We start from the raw sequence: 14,952 nt of genomic DNA, 5'->3' as shown, positions 1-14,952 counted from the left end.
AATTTATGTTTTGAATAGTAAGTTTAGAAAATCACCATAAATTATAAAAAATGATTAAAGGATAAATTTTATACCGTTGGATTCGTATATCAGTTTAATTGTGTTTAGAACAAACGGAAACTAATTTCAAGGTGTATACAAAAAGATATGAATTTTTAATCGATGATATGTCAGAAAACGGGGCAGCAGATTCTGCTAAAAAAAGATTATGTCGGTCAACTTTAAAAATTCACCATAAATTGTAAAAACTTAAATTCAAGGATTTGTTTATATGGACAGATTCTTAATTGAGTCTATTTTCCATTGGTATAAACGGAATAATATTTAAAGGTGTATATTAATACATAATAATATTCCTATAAAGGTAGTGCAAACTAATAGGATATGAAATTATGACCAATTTTGGGGTTTAACCTAATTAGAAGCAAATGATCAAGTTAAAGCTTAGTGACACTTATATTTTCACTTGCATATAATGTCAAAATGAGTGCAATGCATGCATAACATTATACATGGATGTTTTATACATCTTTGGGAAGGACTTGCGATAGGTCTACCTTGTTTATGTTACATGATATTTATGTCATTTATCATATATTTGACATATTCTAAATATGTCAAAGGTTGAATATAAAACGCATTGATCACTGGTTATTATATATGATGTTTATTGTGAATGTTATTTTGGTTATGAACTATCCAATGTTAAATTATGATAATAACCATTGTCATGGATGGAATAAAAAAATAGACTATATGCCCATGTAAGTCATTGAGGGACATGGTATAGTTGACATGCCATAGAGTATAGAAGTTGTATGTTTATATTATCACTAGTGTGTAAGCACGCTAGGTGCAGGTGGTCGGCACAACCTTATGTGTCATATTCGGATCAGAACTAGAGTGTAAACCTAGTGTAGGTGGTGGGTACGACCTTATGTGTCATACTCGGATTAGCACTAGAGCGTAAGCTTAGTGCAGGTTTAGCACTACGGTGCATATAATTGACTCATGTACCCAGGGTCCTCAGGGTTTAAATTGGGCTATGGTTTATTGGTTAATAAATGATAAACTGGAAAATAAACTTACATGCTTATGGGATAAATGGAAAGTATATTGGTAAGATATACCCGATTATATCATGTTAATTTATGGTAACATGAATGGTATACAGGTAAAGTGATCATATTGCTTTAAATATTGTAATTCCTTTAAATTACGTGTTGCATTGCTTTAAATATTTATTTGATTGCCTCACTAAGTGTATACTTAGCATGTGATGATTTTTACGCTTAAGAAAAAGGGGAAAATGAGTAAGGAGTTGAGCTTGGCATCAATCACCAAGGAAATATTTACATGTAACAATGATGACATCATATTGTGTTCTAAAAGTCTTAGCTGACATGTATACGAGAATGAAATGTCTGTAATTTCTTAATATAGTTAGTATTAAATATAATTAATAGTATGAATAAATATTATGATTTTTCTCTGAATAATTATTTTATAATAATTGATCAAGTTATGAAACCAGAGATGTTTGAATGAAACAAATTTTTACTCGGTTTAAATAAAGAAATATTTTGAATTTTTGATGTGGCATCTGTAACGTGTATTGGTTCGCGTATACGGGTTATGGGTGTGACAATAACGTACCGCAAATTCTCTATGATTATCATTGAACCAACCATCATGTTTGTTGCCTTTACTCGTATGAGTAAACCTGTAAAGAGGAAATGCACCTACTATCTCCTCAGTATGATGTTCTTGAAACAAATTCATTTATATATGTGAATTAAATATATTGATAGTGTATTAATCATATGAAGAATATATATTACAAGAAATATACCAGTCGTTCCTTCCTCTCTATTGTAGAAATGGACCTTCTCGTATGAGAGCCTAATAGATTTGCCTTTATATCATTATGACAACGATTTTTCTTGGCTTGCTCGCTTCTTTTTTTTAAACTCTGGAGAATTTCAATAACCTATGTAGGATTGTCATGTCTCTTCCGACATACACGAAGGCTTTGTCTTGGTATTACAATGCCAATGATGTAATGCCTCAGTGTATGAGACCGCAACTGCTCTGCTCCAACATTTAATCACATGTGACTCTTTATTAGGCTCCCACTAAAATATTTTCTATAAAATTTAAAAAAGTAAATTGTTAGTATCTATTAATAGTAGTAGTAACAATAATTTGTACAATTAAATTGACTAGTTTTTCACTTACCTTGAACTCGTCAAATCAAATTTGTTTCGTCTTTTCTGGAATAACTCTCTAATTAAAAGCATCTGGATGAAATTTTTTTTTATAGCCACTCCAATTGATTTTCTATAATAACTATGCTTTTGGAATTCATATTTTCCATTGTACAATACCAACATTCATAGTTCAATTTAAAATATATATACTTATATCATCATGAATTATTAAATACAGTTAGTAAAAAAATACTTACTTAGCCAAAGGACCGTGCAACAAAACTTGCACTCTTCCATGTGAATCCACTATTGCATCGGACGGTGGCACACTAGAGTTAGCTATCGACACAAAAGAACCAACATGAGGAGTGGTCTTAACTGTATGCGAAGTAGAACCATCATGAGAAATTGTCTAAATTGTCTCTGGAATAGTCTCTGGAACTGTATCTGCATCATTATCACGAGTAATTTCTGACCTAGAATCAATTTGTGAATGAGTTCCGGTAAAGGGTGAATATGGAGCAGTTGAACGGAATCCTCTACCTCTAGCCCCATACATAATCTGTGAAAAAATATGTAATTATAGGTATACTCTATCATGATAAATTAAATACACAAATGAAACAAAAATTGACAGTAAATAGAAAAAAACCAGGATTAATAATGCGATCATTTATTAGCCTATTAATATTGTAAATACAAGATCGATCCATATTGAATACTAAAACCTATTTTAATTATATATATATTATTATTAAATTAAGCCATTTAAATTAATAAACTTTTAAATAACAAATTTTAATTACTATTTTTTAAAAATTTCTAAAAGAACAAGAACTAGAACTTATATGATATTATTATTGTAAATTACATGTAAAAATATTTTATTTACTCTTAATATATATATTATTTTTTCTATTTCTAAATAAAACAAGAATTAGAACTTATGATATTATTAAATTATGTTACATGCAAAATTTATTTTTTTACTGTTAATATATTTTGTATTTTTTAGTTAAAAAGATAATATTAATAAATTCATAGCACTACATTTTAAAAAGGAAAATTTAAACTTACCTCAGCTCACAAATCCATTAAAAATTTTTAGAGTTTTGCAAAAGAAAAAGGCATCAAAAACAAAATTTTAAAATAATTTGAATGACAATATAATATAAAAAATCCACAACTATTTTTTATAAGAAATAAAAATTTATTAATATAACCAAAAAACCACAATTAAGTAACAATACACGGATAACAAAATAATAACATACTTACATAATAAAAAATTAAATATTTAATAATAAAAATTTGACCTAATAAAATTGTCATAAGTTAACAATTAAGAGACTAAACAAAAATAAGGGTAAAACTCACCATGATACAACGAAGTTCAAAATGCAATATCAATGAGGAAAGATTTTGCACCAACAACATTGACATGAAAACTCTTAAAATTAAAAGAAATATATCAACAAAACGAACATATTATTGAGTATGTTATTAAATAGTTAAACCATTTACATAAATAACAATTTTCAATCTAGAGTTACAATAAAACAATCAACAAAAAGGGGGAAAAAGATATATGCATCTAAATCAACAAAAAGAAACAAATAAGAGATAAATGTATATAAATATTTAATTTAATATAAAATAAAAATACTTACATAAATTAGTTTACACTCTAAAATATATTCACCATAAAATATTAAAATTTTGAAAAAAAGAAAAAGAAAAGAAAGTATAATAAAAAGAAAAGTGTTGAAGAAACACTAACATGGGTGCCACATCTCCAAACTTGAAACAAGAGGAATTTTAAACAACAAATTAGTGAAATGGCCAAGTAGTCCTGAGGATGTTAGCTCCTACCAGCGGAGGAGAATGCAGAAACTAAAATGAAATGGAATTTTTATAGGAGTAGTTGGTTTGGAGGTTAAAATAATTAATAAATTTTTTAATTAGATATAGTTAATATTTGTATTGGGGGTTGAAAAAAAGAGTTGAGTATTAAAGGTGTCATGTACTTACTTTTTTATATTTTTATTTTATTTTATTGATTTCTGATGGAATCATTGTTCCGTCATGAAATAAATTTCTATTTTTTTTTTATTTAAATGAATAGAATTTCTGACTGGAAAATTAATTCGATCGCAAGTTACAACTAAAATCAAAATTTGTGACAAAATGTTTTACTTTTATCGGTAAATTATAATGCTTTTTAAAGACGTTAGAATTTTTCCCTCAGAAATTTAATATATTTTTTTAATGGCATAACTTACAATGTCACAAAAACTTAGAATGACTAGAGATGTAAATAGTTGTCGTTATCAAAACAACGATTGTTATATAACAGTAGCTGTACCGTCTGAAACTGTATTGCATTATCGTAATACTCACAATGATATAATAACGCTCGTAATATCCGTAATAACTACAACACAACACAACCCAAAACGTGACTGCATATCATCATTTGAGCAACGTTGCTCAAATGATGATATGCAGAGATGTGAAGAATTTGAAAAACGACTCAATGATATGATGCTGATGATACAGAAAACGCAACCTCAGAATCCACTATCGTAGACTCATTTATGTTATGAGCATTATGTTAATGTTACTGGACCGTGTTTCACTGAACTTATATTATGTTAATGAAAACTTTTATTTATTATATTGGATTTGATGTTGCTTGTTATGGATATAGATTTTGATGTTATTGTTGTTTTGTTTGTTGGATAATGGAACAAGTTGAAAAAACAGATTTGGGACATTCAGCATAATTTTTAGAACTGTTAAATTATGTGTAATTTAGCGGCGTTTTAGAATACAAACGCCGCTATATATCGATCTTTAGCGGCGTTTGTATTAAAGACGCCGCCAAATCAAACACATATTGCGGCGTTTAAGCTAAAAACGCCGCTAAACCTTAACACTTATTGCGGCGTTTGTGATAAAAACGCCACTAAAAATCAACACCTACTGCGGCGTTTCTGAGAAAAACGCTGCTATAAATCAAAACCTACTGTGGCGTTTGTCTTCCAAATGCCGCTAAATATCAACAGCTATTGCGGCGTTTGTCTTCCAAACGCCGCTAAATATCAACATCTATTGTGGCGTTTGTCTATCAAACGCCGCTAAATATCAACACCTATTGCGGCGTTTTTTCTTGAAAAACGCCGCAAACTTTAGCGACGCTATTTTCAGCGGCGCTTTTAGCGGCGTTTGTAAAAACGCCGCATGTGTTTTTAGCGACGCGTAAAAATGCCGCTATAGGTAAAAAAAAACGCCGCAACAAGCCAATTTTGCTGTAGTGAACAACCAACCCACTTTAACTCATCACCAGGAGCCTGGCATATTAATATTTGAAGGGTGAGAAATGTATCATATTCAAAAGATTCGAATAAAAGTTGAATGCTAAAGCACACAGAAAGACAGGCCAATTGAATTGCTATGGTATGGACTGAATAGCTGAAAAGTAATTCAGAGATACTTTTGTTGATGTAGCCAGCCATTCACCTTAAGCATCACTAGACTGGAACAATCCAAGTTATTCTCTCTTTCAGATGAAGAGATGATCTGTCGTGGATAAATACATACGCAAAATTTTATGTCAGGAATACAAATTTAGGAAGTTAATATTAAAAATTTTAAAGGTGTGGAATTATAAAATTTTAGGAGTGTTAAATTAGATAATTAATAAAAAATATAAAATAATTAAAATATAAGAGATTTGAAAATTTTAGAAGGTGTGACGGTACCCAACGCCCCTCTATCTATACATGGTCATCGGCATGAAACAACACAAACCAGCACTGAAAATTAAAATACCTGGATCAAAGGCGTTCAGTCCGGCTGCTTTCTGGAATGTTAAATGCACAAGCTGAGTACACTACTCCCCTATCACTGCTTAGAGCATTCGAGGATTCTGATGTAAAATTTATTGTTGGGTAAATTACAGCATTCTTCGTTAAATTTTTCTCTCTCATATTTTACTCATCGTACTTTCAGTTTTTCTAGTTGCTAACTGAACTTTACAGAGTGAATCGTTTTGCACACTCTTCTGTTATCTCTCTAACGTTGTGATGATGTGCCATTTTTTATTATTATTTAATATAAAATAATTAAAAATATAAAGGGTAAATTACACCGTTCCTCACTAAACTTTACTTTCTCTCCTATTTTGCTCACCCAACTACAAAATAAAAATAAAAGGTGGTCGGATGCCACCACCGACCACCATCGACTGTCGTATATGGTGGTCATTTGGTCCCAAATTTCATGGGTAGCTTCACCCCCGACACCTTGAGCCCAAATCCGACCTCCATTTTGTCAGAACTTGCTTCGAAGTCCACAAATTGGATATTAAAAGTGAAGAAGCTGAAACGTTTCAGTAGAGACTCACAGATTTTTGGACATTTTCCTGTGAAACAATCAACAGATTCAGACTCATGGGATCGAGACGAACCAACCAATGAATTTTGGGATCGAATGACCACCATCAAGGACAGTAGACTGTGGGTGAAATGAAAAATGACGTTGCAACCAATAATGACAATCGGTCATCTTATTTGCAAAGTAGAGAGAAAATGGGGGAAAATAAGAGGATTTGAATTGACGTCATTTTGGTGTATATTTGAGTTTTTCAAAATGACATCGTTTTGATGCTTGTGTCATGTCATAATACCATTAAAAAGTTAACGATAGAGTGAGTAAAATAATTCAATATGTAAAGTTCAGTGAGCAAATTAAAAAAATTGAAAGTACAATGAGTAAAATAGGAGAGAGTAAAGTTCAACAAGGAATAATGTACTTTTTATTTTTTTGGATTTGGGAGTTGGGGGATGAACAATCATCCATCTTAGTGGGAAGTAGCAAGATACGCAAATAAATTCTTTATATCATATTTAAAGTAGGAGTGGTACTCCAGGTTTGAGCACCAACATGGTATTTAAACGTTTATTATCAAATGGTTTAGAGTTTTTTAGAACATATACTTCTACCAGTGGTGGTGTAACACCCTAATCCTATTTGACCCAAAGATACATGGATCATAATGTCACACGGGACTACCAAAATAGTGACCCAAAAATTTTTTCTTTAAAAACTGCTTTTAATCTACTAAAATTGTTCATCCATGAAATTTAAAACAAACCATATTAATAATATGGGTTTACAAATATTGGAGAGCTCCCAAAATATATCCAAAATAAATAAAATACGAGTACAAATCAAAGTTATGACTGAATATACAAAAAGGGTCCATAAATAGTACATCCCTCTAAAGAAGACTCAAGACGTACTCTGATAGTCACTGCTAGTCTGATATGCTGCACTCCAATATCTGCTGACAATAACTCCCCACGATTTTCTCCTAAGAACTTGCACACAAAAACACATTCTGAACGCTGAGCTTACGAGCTCAGTACCTCACTAATAAATGTTATATACTATATGCATTCATTTAAAGACCTGACTAGCGGTACAGGTATAAAATATGCGAAGGCGTGAGAAACTAAGACCTAATCTACTAAACTGTGTCAGTCATCATGGTGCGGTTCGTCGAGTCTTGGGACATCTGAAACTTACACCTCTCTAGCCTAACGGGTGGGAATCCATAGTTTTGCCATTGATAACTTTCTAACCACTTAGTCGAGTCTTGGGATATCTGGTGCCCAGTCAGCTGTTGAAGTGTTGTGGCACTGACTTGGATCCACTGACTGTCGTATTTCTACTAAGAGTAGCTCAGGTTTGCTGATTGTTTCCCAAGCGTCAAACAATGCTAGTTTTATGTGAATCTAGTTATTATTGTTTCTATTGTCTTAATATTAATTAGTGATATCACTTGAAGTTTTATTTGCTATTATTCAAGTGTAATTGGGGCACCTCGAATCTGATCTCTTAACCCCTAGATTATTTATCAAATTCTGCTCGTGGGTATTGATACTGATCCTTCAGTATTGATACCAAACCCTTAGTATCGACACCCACTTGTTGGTATCGATAAACCCTGTCTGACATGGTTGTTGAGTTAAAAAAGTATCGATACTTTGGTGTTGGGGTATCAATACTTGACCGAGTATCGATACCAAATTTAGGTTTGATGTTTTAAAAATTACCCTAGTATCAGTACCCCTATAGGAAGTATCGATACTCGATGACCGAATACTAATACTACCCTTGTAAAAATGCCTAATTTATGTTTGATTGAAGAACAATACATATATTGTTCTTATTGTACTGCAACTATCACTATTGGGTGCTATGTTTTGGTACGAAAAATCCTATCTTTCTACCCCAAATGTCCCATTAAGGTACCTAACTGATGTTTAAGTGTTTTATGTGATATTAGGGGTCATAAAGAGTCTGTAAACATGCTGAAAATGCTCAATTTATGCCATGATAATGATTCAAGCCTATTGAACAAACTAATTTCATCTAAATGAGCTACAAATGATATAGATAAGTCATGAGTGAGTTACCTTGAGCATCTAGACTGTTGAGAGAGTAAATGGCTCAACCTAAGGTGAGATTTTCCTTCATTCTTGCTTGAAAGCCTTCCCCAACCTCTCTCACTACAAGAGAATCAAAGCATTGATCACTAACTGGTTTTAGGGATTAAGGAGGGCTTAAAGACACTCCTTAAAGCTAAAACATCCAAAAACAGGCGAAAATATTGAAATCTCTTAAACCCCACAAAAACATGTTTTCATCTTTGCTTCAGCTTCCATTGGGAGAACAAGAGGATGAATGAGAAGTGAAGAAGACAAGGAAGAGTTGAGAAAAATGGGAGATGGGATAACATGAGATCACCCACAATTAATAACTATTCAACTTTTGAAATATTTAATGGTGAAATTGTTTCCTTGGTCCCTCAACTCCTGATTATGAACTGAAATTACCCATTTTTATTCTTTATTGGGCTTGGCTCTATCCCAAATCCATCTTAATTTGAGTCAAAACTCCTCATAAACCAAGGAAATAAATTTGAGGCCCAACTCGGGTTAGCCCAAACCTTTTAAACCAGAATATGGGGTGTTACAACTCTCATCTCCTAAATAGAAATTTCATCCTTGAAATTTACATTGGTAGAAGTGGCAAGGATACTGATGTTTCATGTCCTCCATGGTTTCCAAGTTGCCTCCTCAACACCATGGTTCCTCCATAGAACCTTAACTAAATGAATCATCTTGTTCCTTAACTCTTTCAATTCACTTGCCAAGATTATAATTAGTTCTTCTATATAGGTCATGTCTGAGATGTCTTCAATTTACTCTAAGGGTCAGACATATAAGGGATCAAAGTGATACCTCTTGAGCATGGATACATGGAATACATTATGGATGCACTCCAACCCTGGTGGTTAGATTAACATATAAGCCACTGGTCTAACTCTCTTAAGTACCTCATAAGGTCCTATAAAGTGATGAGTCAACTTTCCTTTACGCCCGAAGTAGAGTACTCTTTTCCATGGAGAAACCTTGAGGAACACCTTATCCCCAACTACGAACTCGATGTCCTTACGCTTCAAATCTGCTTAAGACATATATTTGTCTAAAGCTTCCTTTAGCCTGCTTTAGATCAGTCGAACTTTTTTCTCTGTCTCTCTGATCAGGTCTGGCCTCACTTTCTTACCCTCACTAATGACAAGTGGTCCTCCCAACTACCCTCTAGATCAGTGATGGTGCACCTAAGCATGTCCTCAAGAATCTGGATAACTCGCTCTGGCTGGCCATCTATATGAGGATGGAAAGCTGTACCGAAGTGTAGTTTGGTGCCTAAGGATTATAGAGGGCTTCCCAAAAGCGAGAGGTGAATCGAGGATCTCATTCTGATATAATAGAGGTCGGTACCCCGTGTAACCTCGCTATCTCAAAGATGTACAACTAAGCTAACCTCTCTAAGGTATAGTCCATCCTAACTGGAAGGAAGTGAGCTGATTTGGTTAGGTGGTCCACTATGACCCAAACGATGTCATGTCTCTATCTGGTAAATGGTAACCCAATAACAAAGTCCATGGTATCCCTGTCTTATTTCCACTAAGGAATCTGAATGGACTGAATCAAACCTAAGGGAACTTGGTGTTCCGCCTTAACTTGCTGACACACTAGGCATCTCGCTACTCAGTCACTTTCTCTTTCATGCCCGTGAAATAGAACAATCAGCGGAGTTCCTGATACATTTTGTTATTGCCCGGTTGCACAGAGAGTGGATTACAGTGTACTTTGTAGAGAACTTATTGTGCAATTGACCATCTGCAGATACACACAACCGGCCCCAGAAGTATAGCATATCTCCATCACGAAGTTCAAAACCTGTGGCCTCACCCTGTTGAAACATACTCGATCCGAGCTCTCAACCATTCATTTGAACTATGAGCCTCTTGACTTATACTACCAACTATGGCTTGACTCGTAGGTCGGTTAGCAATCCACCATCATAGGACAAACTTAAACATGCTAGGAGAGCTCACAACTCGATCATTGATTTCCTGCTCAAGGCGTATGAGACGACATTCCCCTTTCCTAGATGATAATCTATCACACAGTCATGGTCCTTAAGCAACTCAACCCATCTATGCTGATGTAATCACAACTACACAAATAGATCCTGAAGTCATGCCCATTGGACCTATCACTCGTGCAAAGGTAAAACAATTCAGGGAAGTACTTTCTCATAAGTGCCTTAATGTTTTTAAATCTTTTAATAAGAAAGAACCATCAGATAATAGGTTGTTTAATATGTTACATATTGAATATTAAATAACCTATAGTCCACATTATTATATAATACATTGTATAAGTTCATTTACTTAGTTTATTTCTTTATATTATGCATGTAGGCACATTCGGCCAATACTTGGGAGCTACATTGGAGCTAAATGGAGCATGCAAAAGCAAGGATACTTACATGGGAACGATCAGGGGAGATTAAGGAGCAATTTGGTGAAAAGTTGTTTTGAGGCTGTGAGCTCATAGTTGGATTGAGCTGAAGATTTGAGCTACAAGATGAATTTATTTCAGCTGGGGAGTTACACCATCATCATCACCACTTAGGACACTTCAAATATGTCCTAAGTCAAAATTTGTGAAATCGTACCTTTTCGCGAATAGTTGCCATCTCAAGAGGTACCTTTTCACAAGGAGCTTCCCAAACGTTCATCATGTTACAAGTCATCTAAGGTCAGCTCACCACCAGCTCATTCATACCATAAATAGCTCAAACATGAAGGGTTACCTTTCTCAAACATTGTGACCTTTCATGAATGATGCTTCCCATGAAGATGCCTTTTCAACAAGGAACACATCGGTGAAGAGATCACGCCTATTGGATGCTTAAATCATCAAGAAACATGAGCTAGAGCTCCATGACTATTCGACCACATCACATGTCATGCACATGAGAACATTTGGCGCCAACTTGAGGAGATACAAACCCATTCGGCTAAAGAGAAGAGAAATGGCGCCAAAATGAACAAGCATCACTATTCGGCCAAGGGAGATGTCTTCCCATCCTTAGCCGAATCATTAAGGCCTTTCATGAAGAGTTAGCCGAACCATCACAAGCCTAAAGGACTTATTCATTCATCTCAAGCATTATGTATTTTCCTAGAGACATGTATCTAGCCGAAACAACTTGTAATCATTCGGCCAAGCCCTCTCATTTCCTATAAATAGAGTGGTTTGCCATCATTTTTACTCATCTCATCTCTTATATAAAATATACTCTTGTGAGTTATTTCTCTTCAAAGTTCTTTGTGATCTTTATCGATTAAACAAGTGTAGTTCCTATACTTGTGGCGTCATTCCTTCCATTTTGATTCCTAAATTCCTAGATTGTTATCTAGTGGGTTGAAGACACGATCACCACCCCTCAAGCAAGTTTGTGAAGACCGGGATTGTGCTTCATAGCATAGTTTCCTCTTTGGCGTGTTTGGGATACTATCACCACCATCTCCATTTCATCATTTCCATCATCAACAACATCCATCAATCCATCAATTCCGCAGCCATCTCTTTTATATCTAAATTTCATTTTTTTCATCTCTTATATTATCATCCATTTCTTAATTCCATCATTAATATTATTTCCTTTTCTTATCTTATTTTGCAGCCCAAGCTTATAAATTCAAGGACATCAGTACTTGTTAATCCTAGATCGGGACACAATAAGGCTATCTACTCTCTTCTCTCAAGTGTGTAGATTCGCCTTACATCAAGCGGTAATCAGAGCATAGTTGGATTGACAACAAAAGTGTCATTTGGCGTGCAAAGCAAAAAGAAGTTCAAAAGAGAAAAAGACTCCTTCAACAAATTTGGAGTGCAAAAAGAAAGAAAAAAGACAAAAAGAAGAAGAAAAGAAGAAAAGAAAAGAAAAAGAATTCAAAAAGAAAGCAAAGCCAAGGAAAGTGCTCTACCATAGCAAAGTACATCAAAGAGGCCATCAACATTTAGAGAAGATAACCTTATTGTTTCTTGAGAAAGGTTGCAGTAAGTGTTGTTTCTTGAATTGTAAGTCATCTCTTCCTTTCATTTTTCCTTGTCTTCAACCAATTCTTTCTTTCAAATACCTTGAACCCTTTTTTATTACTTTTCCATTTCTATCTTTTCTACCCTAACCTATTTGCAGCCGACGCACACAAGGAAGGAATTAACTTGTTATAATATTGAGTAAGTTCTTCGAAGGACTTAGCAAGAGAAATTTGAGTGGAAAAAGGCTATTGAGAGAGTGAGATCAGAAGGGGAATTGTTAAAAGCCATAAAATATTCCCGAGAGTAAACACGAGTGTTGAGTGGAGTGATCTTATCTTTTCTTTGGAGTGAACTTGTGAGACTTTGTGAGTGTGCTGGTAAGGTTTATTTTGTTTTATTTATCTACTAACAATGTCTCAAGTTTCAGGACAAGTTTTTGTAGTGAAAAGAGCCTTGAATATTCAGTCCATGGAGAATAATCAAAGAGAGAACATTTTTCACACTAGATGTCATGTAAACAAAAAGGTTTGTTTCATGATTATTGATGGAGGAAGTTGTACCAATGTTGCAAGCACTTTAATGGTGGCTAAACTCGGACTCAAGACACTTAAACATCCTACACCATACAAGCTTCAATGGCTAAATGATGGAGGAGAAGTTAAAGTCACCAAACAAGTCAATATTTCCTTTTCAATTGGGAAATACCAAGATCAAGTCCTTTGTGATATCATTCCAATGAATGCGTGCCATATACTTCTAGGGATGCCTTGGCAATTTGATAAGAAGGCTATCCATGATGGTTTCACAAACCGGTACTCTTTCTATCACAATGAAAAGAAATTCATTTTGACTCTTCTTTTACCAAATCAAGTGTCTGAAGATCAAGATGCTTTGAAGAAAAGCATTGAAGTTTTCAAATCTATCAAGGAGGAGGAACCAACGAAGATGAACATATATGCTGGAGGAAAAGACATTAGGAAACATTTGTTATCCTACAAAGCTCTAATTGTACTTAGGTACAAGGAAAGCTTAATTTTGACTAACATTCCAGAAGGTTTGCCTTCTTCTATTTCATCTTTGTTGCAGGAATTTGAAGAGTTATTCCCAGAAGATATTCCTAGTGGATTGCCACCTATTAGAGGGATCGAACATCAAATTGACTTTATACCAGGTGCATCCATTCCAAACCGTCCAGCATATAGAAGTAACCCTGAAGAAACTAAGGAGCTTCAGAAACAAGTTGAAGAATTGATGGACAAAGGATACATACGAGAGAGTTTGAGTCCATGTGCTGTTCCGGTGTTACTTGTACCCAAAAAGGATGGTTCATGGAGAATGTGTGTAGACTGTCGTGCTATCAATCAAATTACCATCAAATACCGACATCCTATACCAAGACTTGATGATATGTTGGATGAATTGAGTGGAGCCACTATGTTCTCTAAAATTGATTTAAAAAGTGGATATCATCAAATCAAAATGCGAGAAGGAGACGAGTGGAAGACCGCATTCAAAACAAAGCAAGGATTGTATGAATGGATGGTAATGCCTTTTGGATTAACAAACGCTCCAAGCACCTTCATGAGGTTAATGAATCATGTACTCAGACCATTCATCGGTAAGTTTTGTGTGGTTTATTTTGATGATATTCTGATTTATAGTCATGACTTGGAATCACATGTGCAACACTTGAGGTATGTTCTTGAAACCCTTCAAAAGGAAAAGCTTTATGCAAATATGAAGAAATGTGTCTTTTGCACTAACAGTTTAACCTTCTTAGGCTTTATTGTAAGTTCACAGGGACTTGAAGTTGATCCTGAAAAGATCAAAGCCATTCAAGAGTGGCCTACGCCTACTTCAATTAGTCAAGTCCGAAGTTTTCATGGTCTTGCAAGTTTTTACAGAAGGTTTGTGCCTAATTTTAGTTCTATTGCCGCCCCCTTAACAGGGATCATTAAAAAGAATTCTATCTTTTCATGGGGCAAAGAACAAGAAGATGCCTTTAATGAAATGAAGGAATGTCTAACCAAGGCACCTTTACTTGCATTACCTAACTTTGATAAGACTTTTGAAGTGGAATGTGATGCTTCTGGAATCGGAATTGGGGCTGTTTTGACTCAAGAAGGACGACCCATTGCATATTTTAGTGAAAAGTTGAATGGTGCTTTGCTAAACTATCCAACTTATGATAAAGAGATGTATTCTCTCATAAGGGCACTTGAAGTTTGGCAGCATTATCTTCTACCAAAGGAATTCGTCATACACAC

The sequence above is a fragment of the Hibiscus syriacus genome, unplaced genomic scaffold (genome assembly GCF_006381635.1).
Source record: "Hibiscus syriacus cultivar Baekdansim isolate YM2019G1 unplaced genomic scaffold, ASM638163v2 tig00116989_pilon, whole genome shotgun sequence".
NCBI lineage: Eukaryota > Viridiplantae > Streptophyta > Magnoliopsida > Malvales > Malvaceae > Hibiscus > Hibiscus syriacus.
This window is presented reverse-complemented; position numbering follows the sequence as displayed.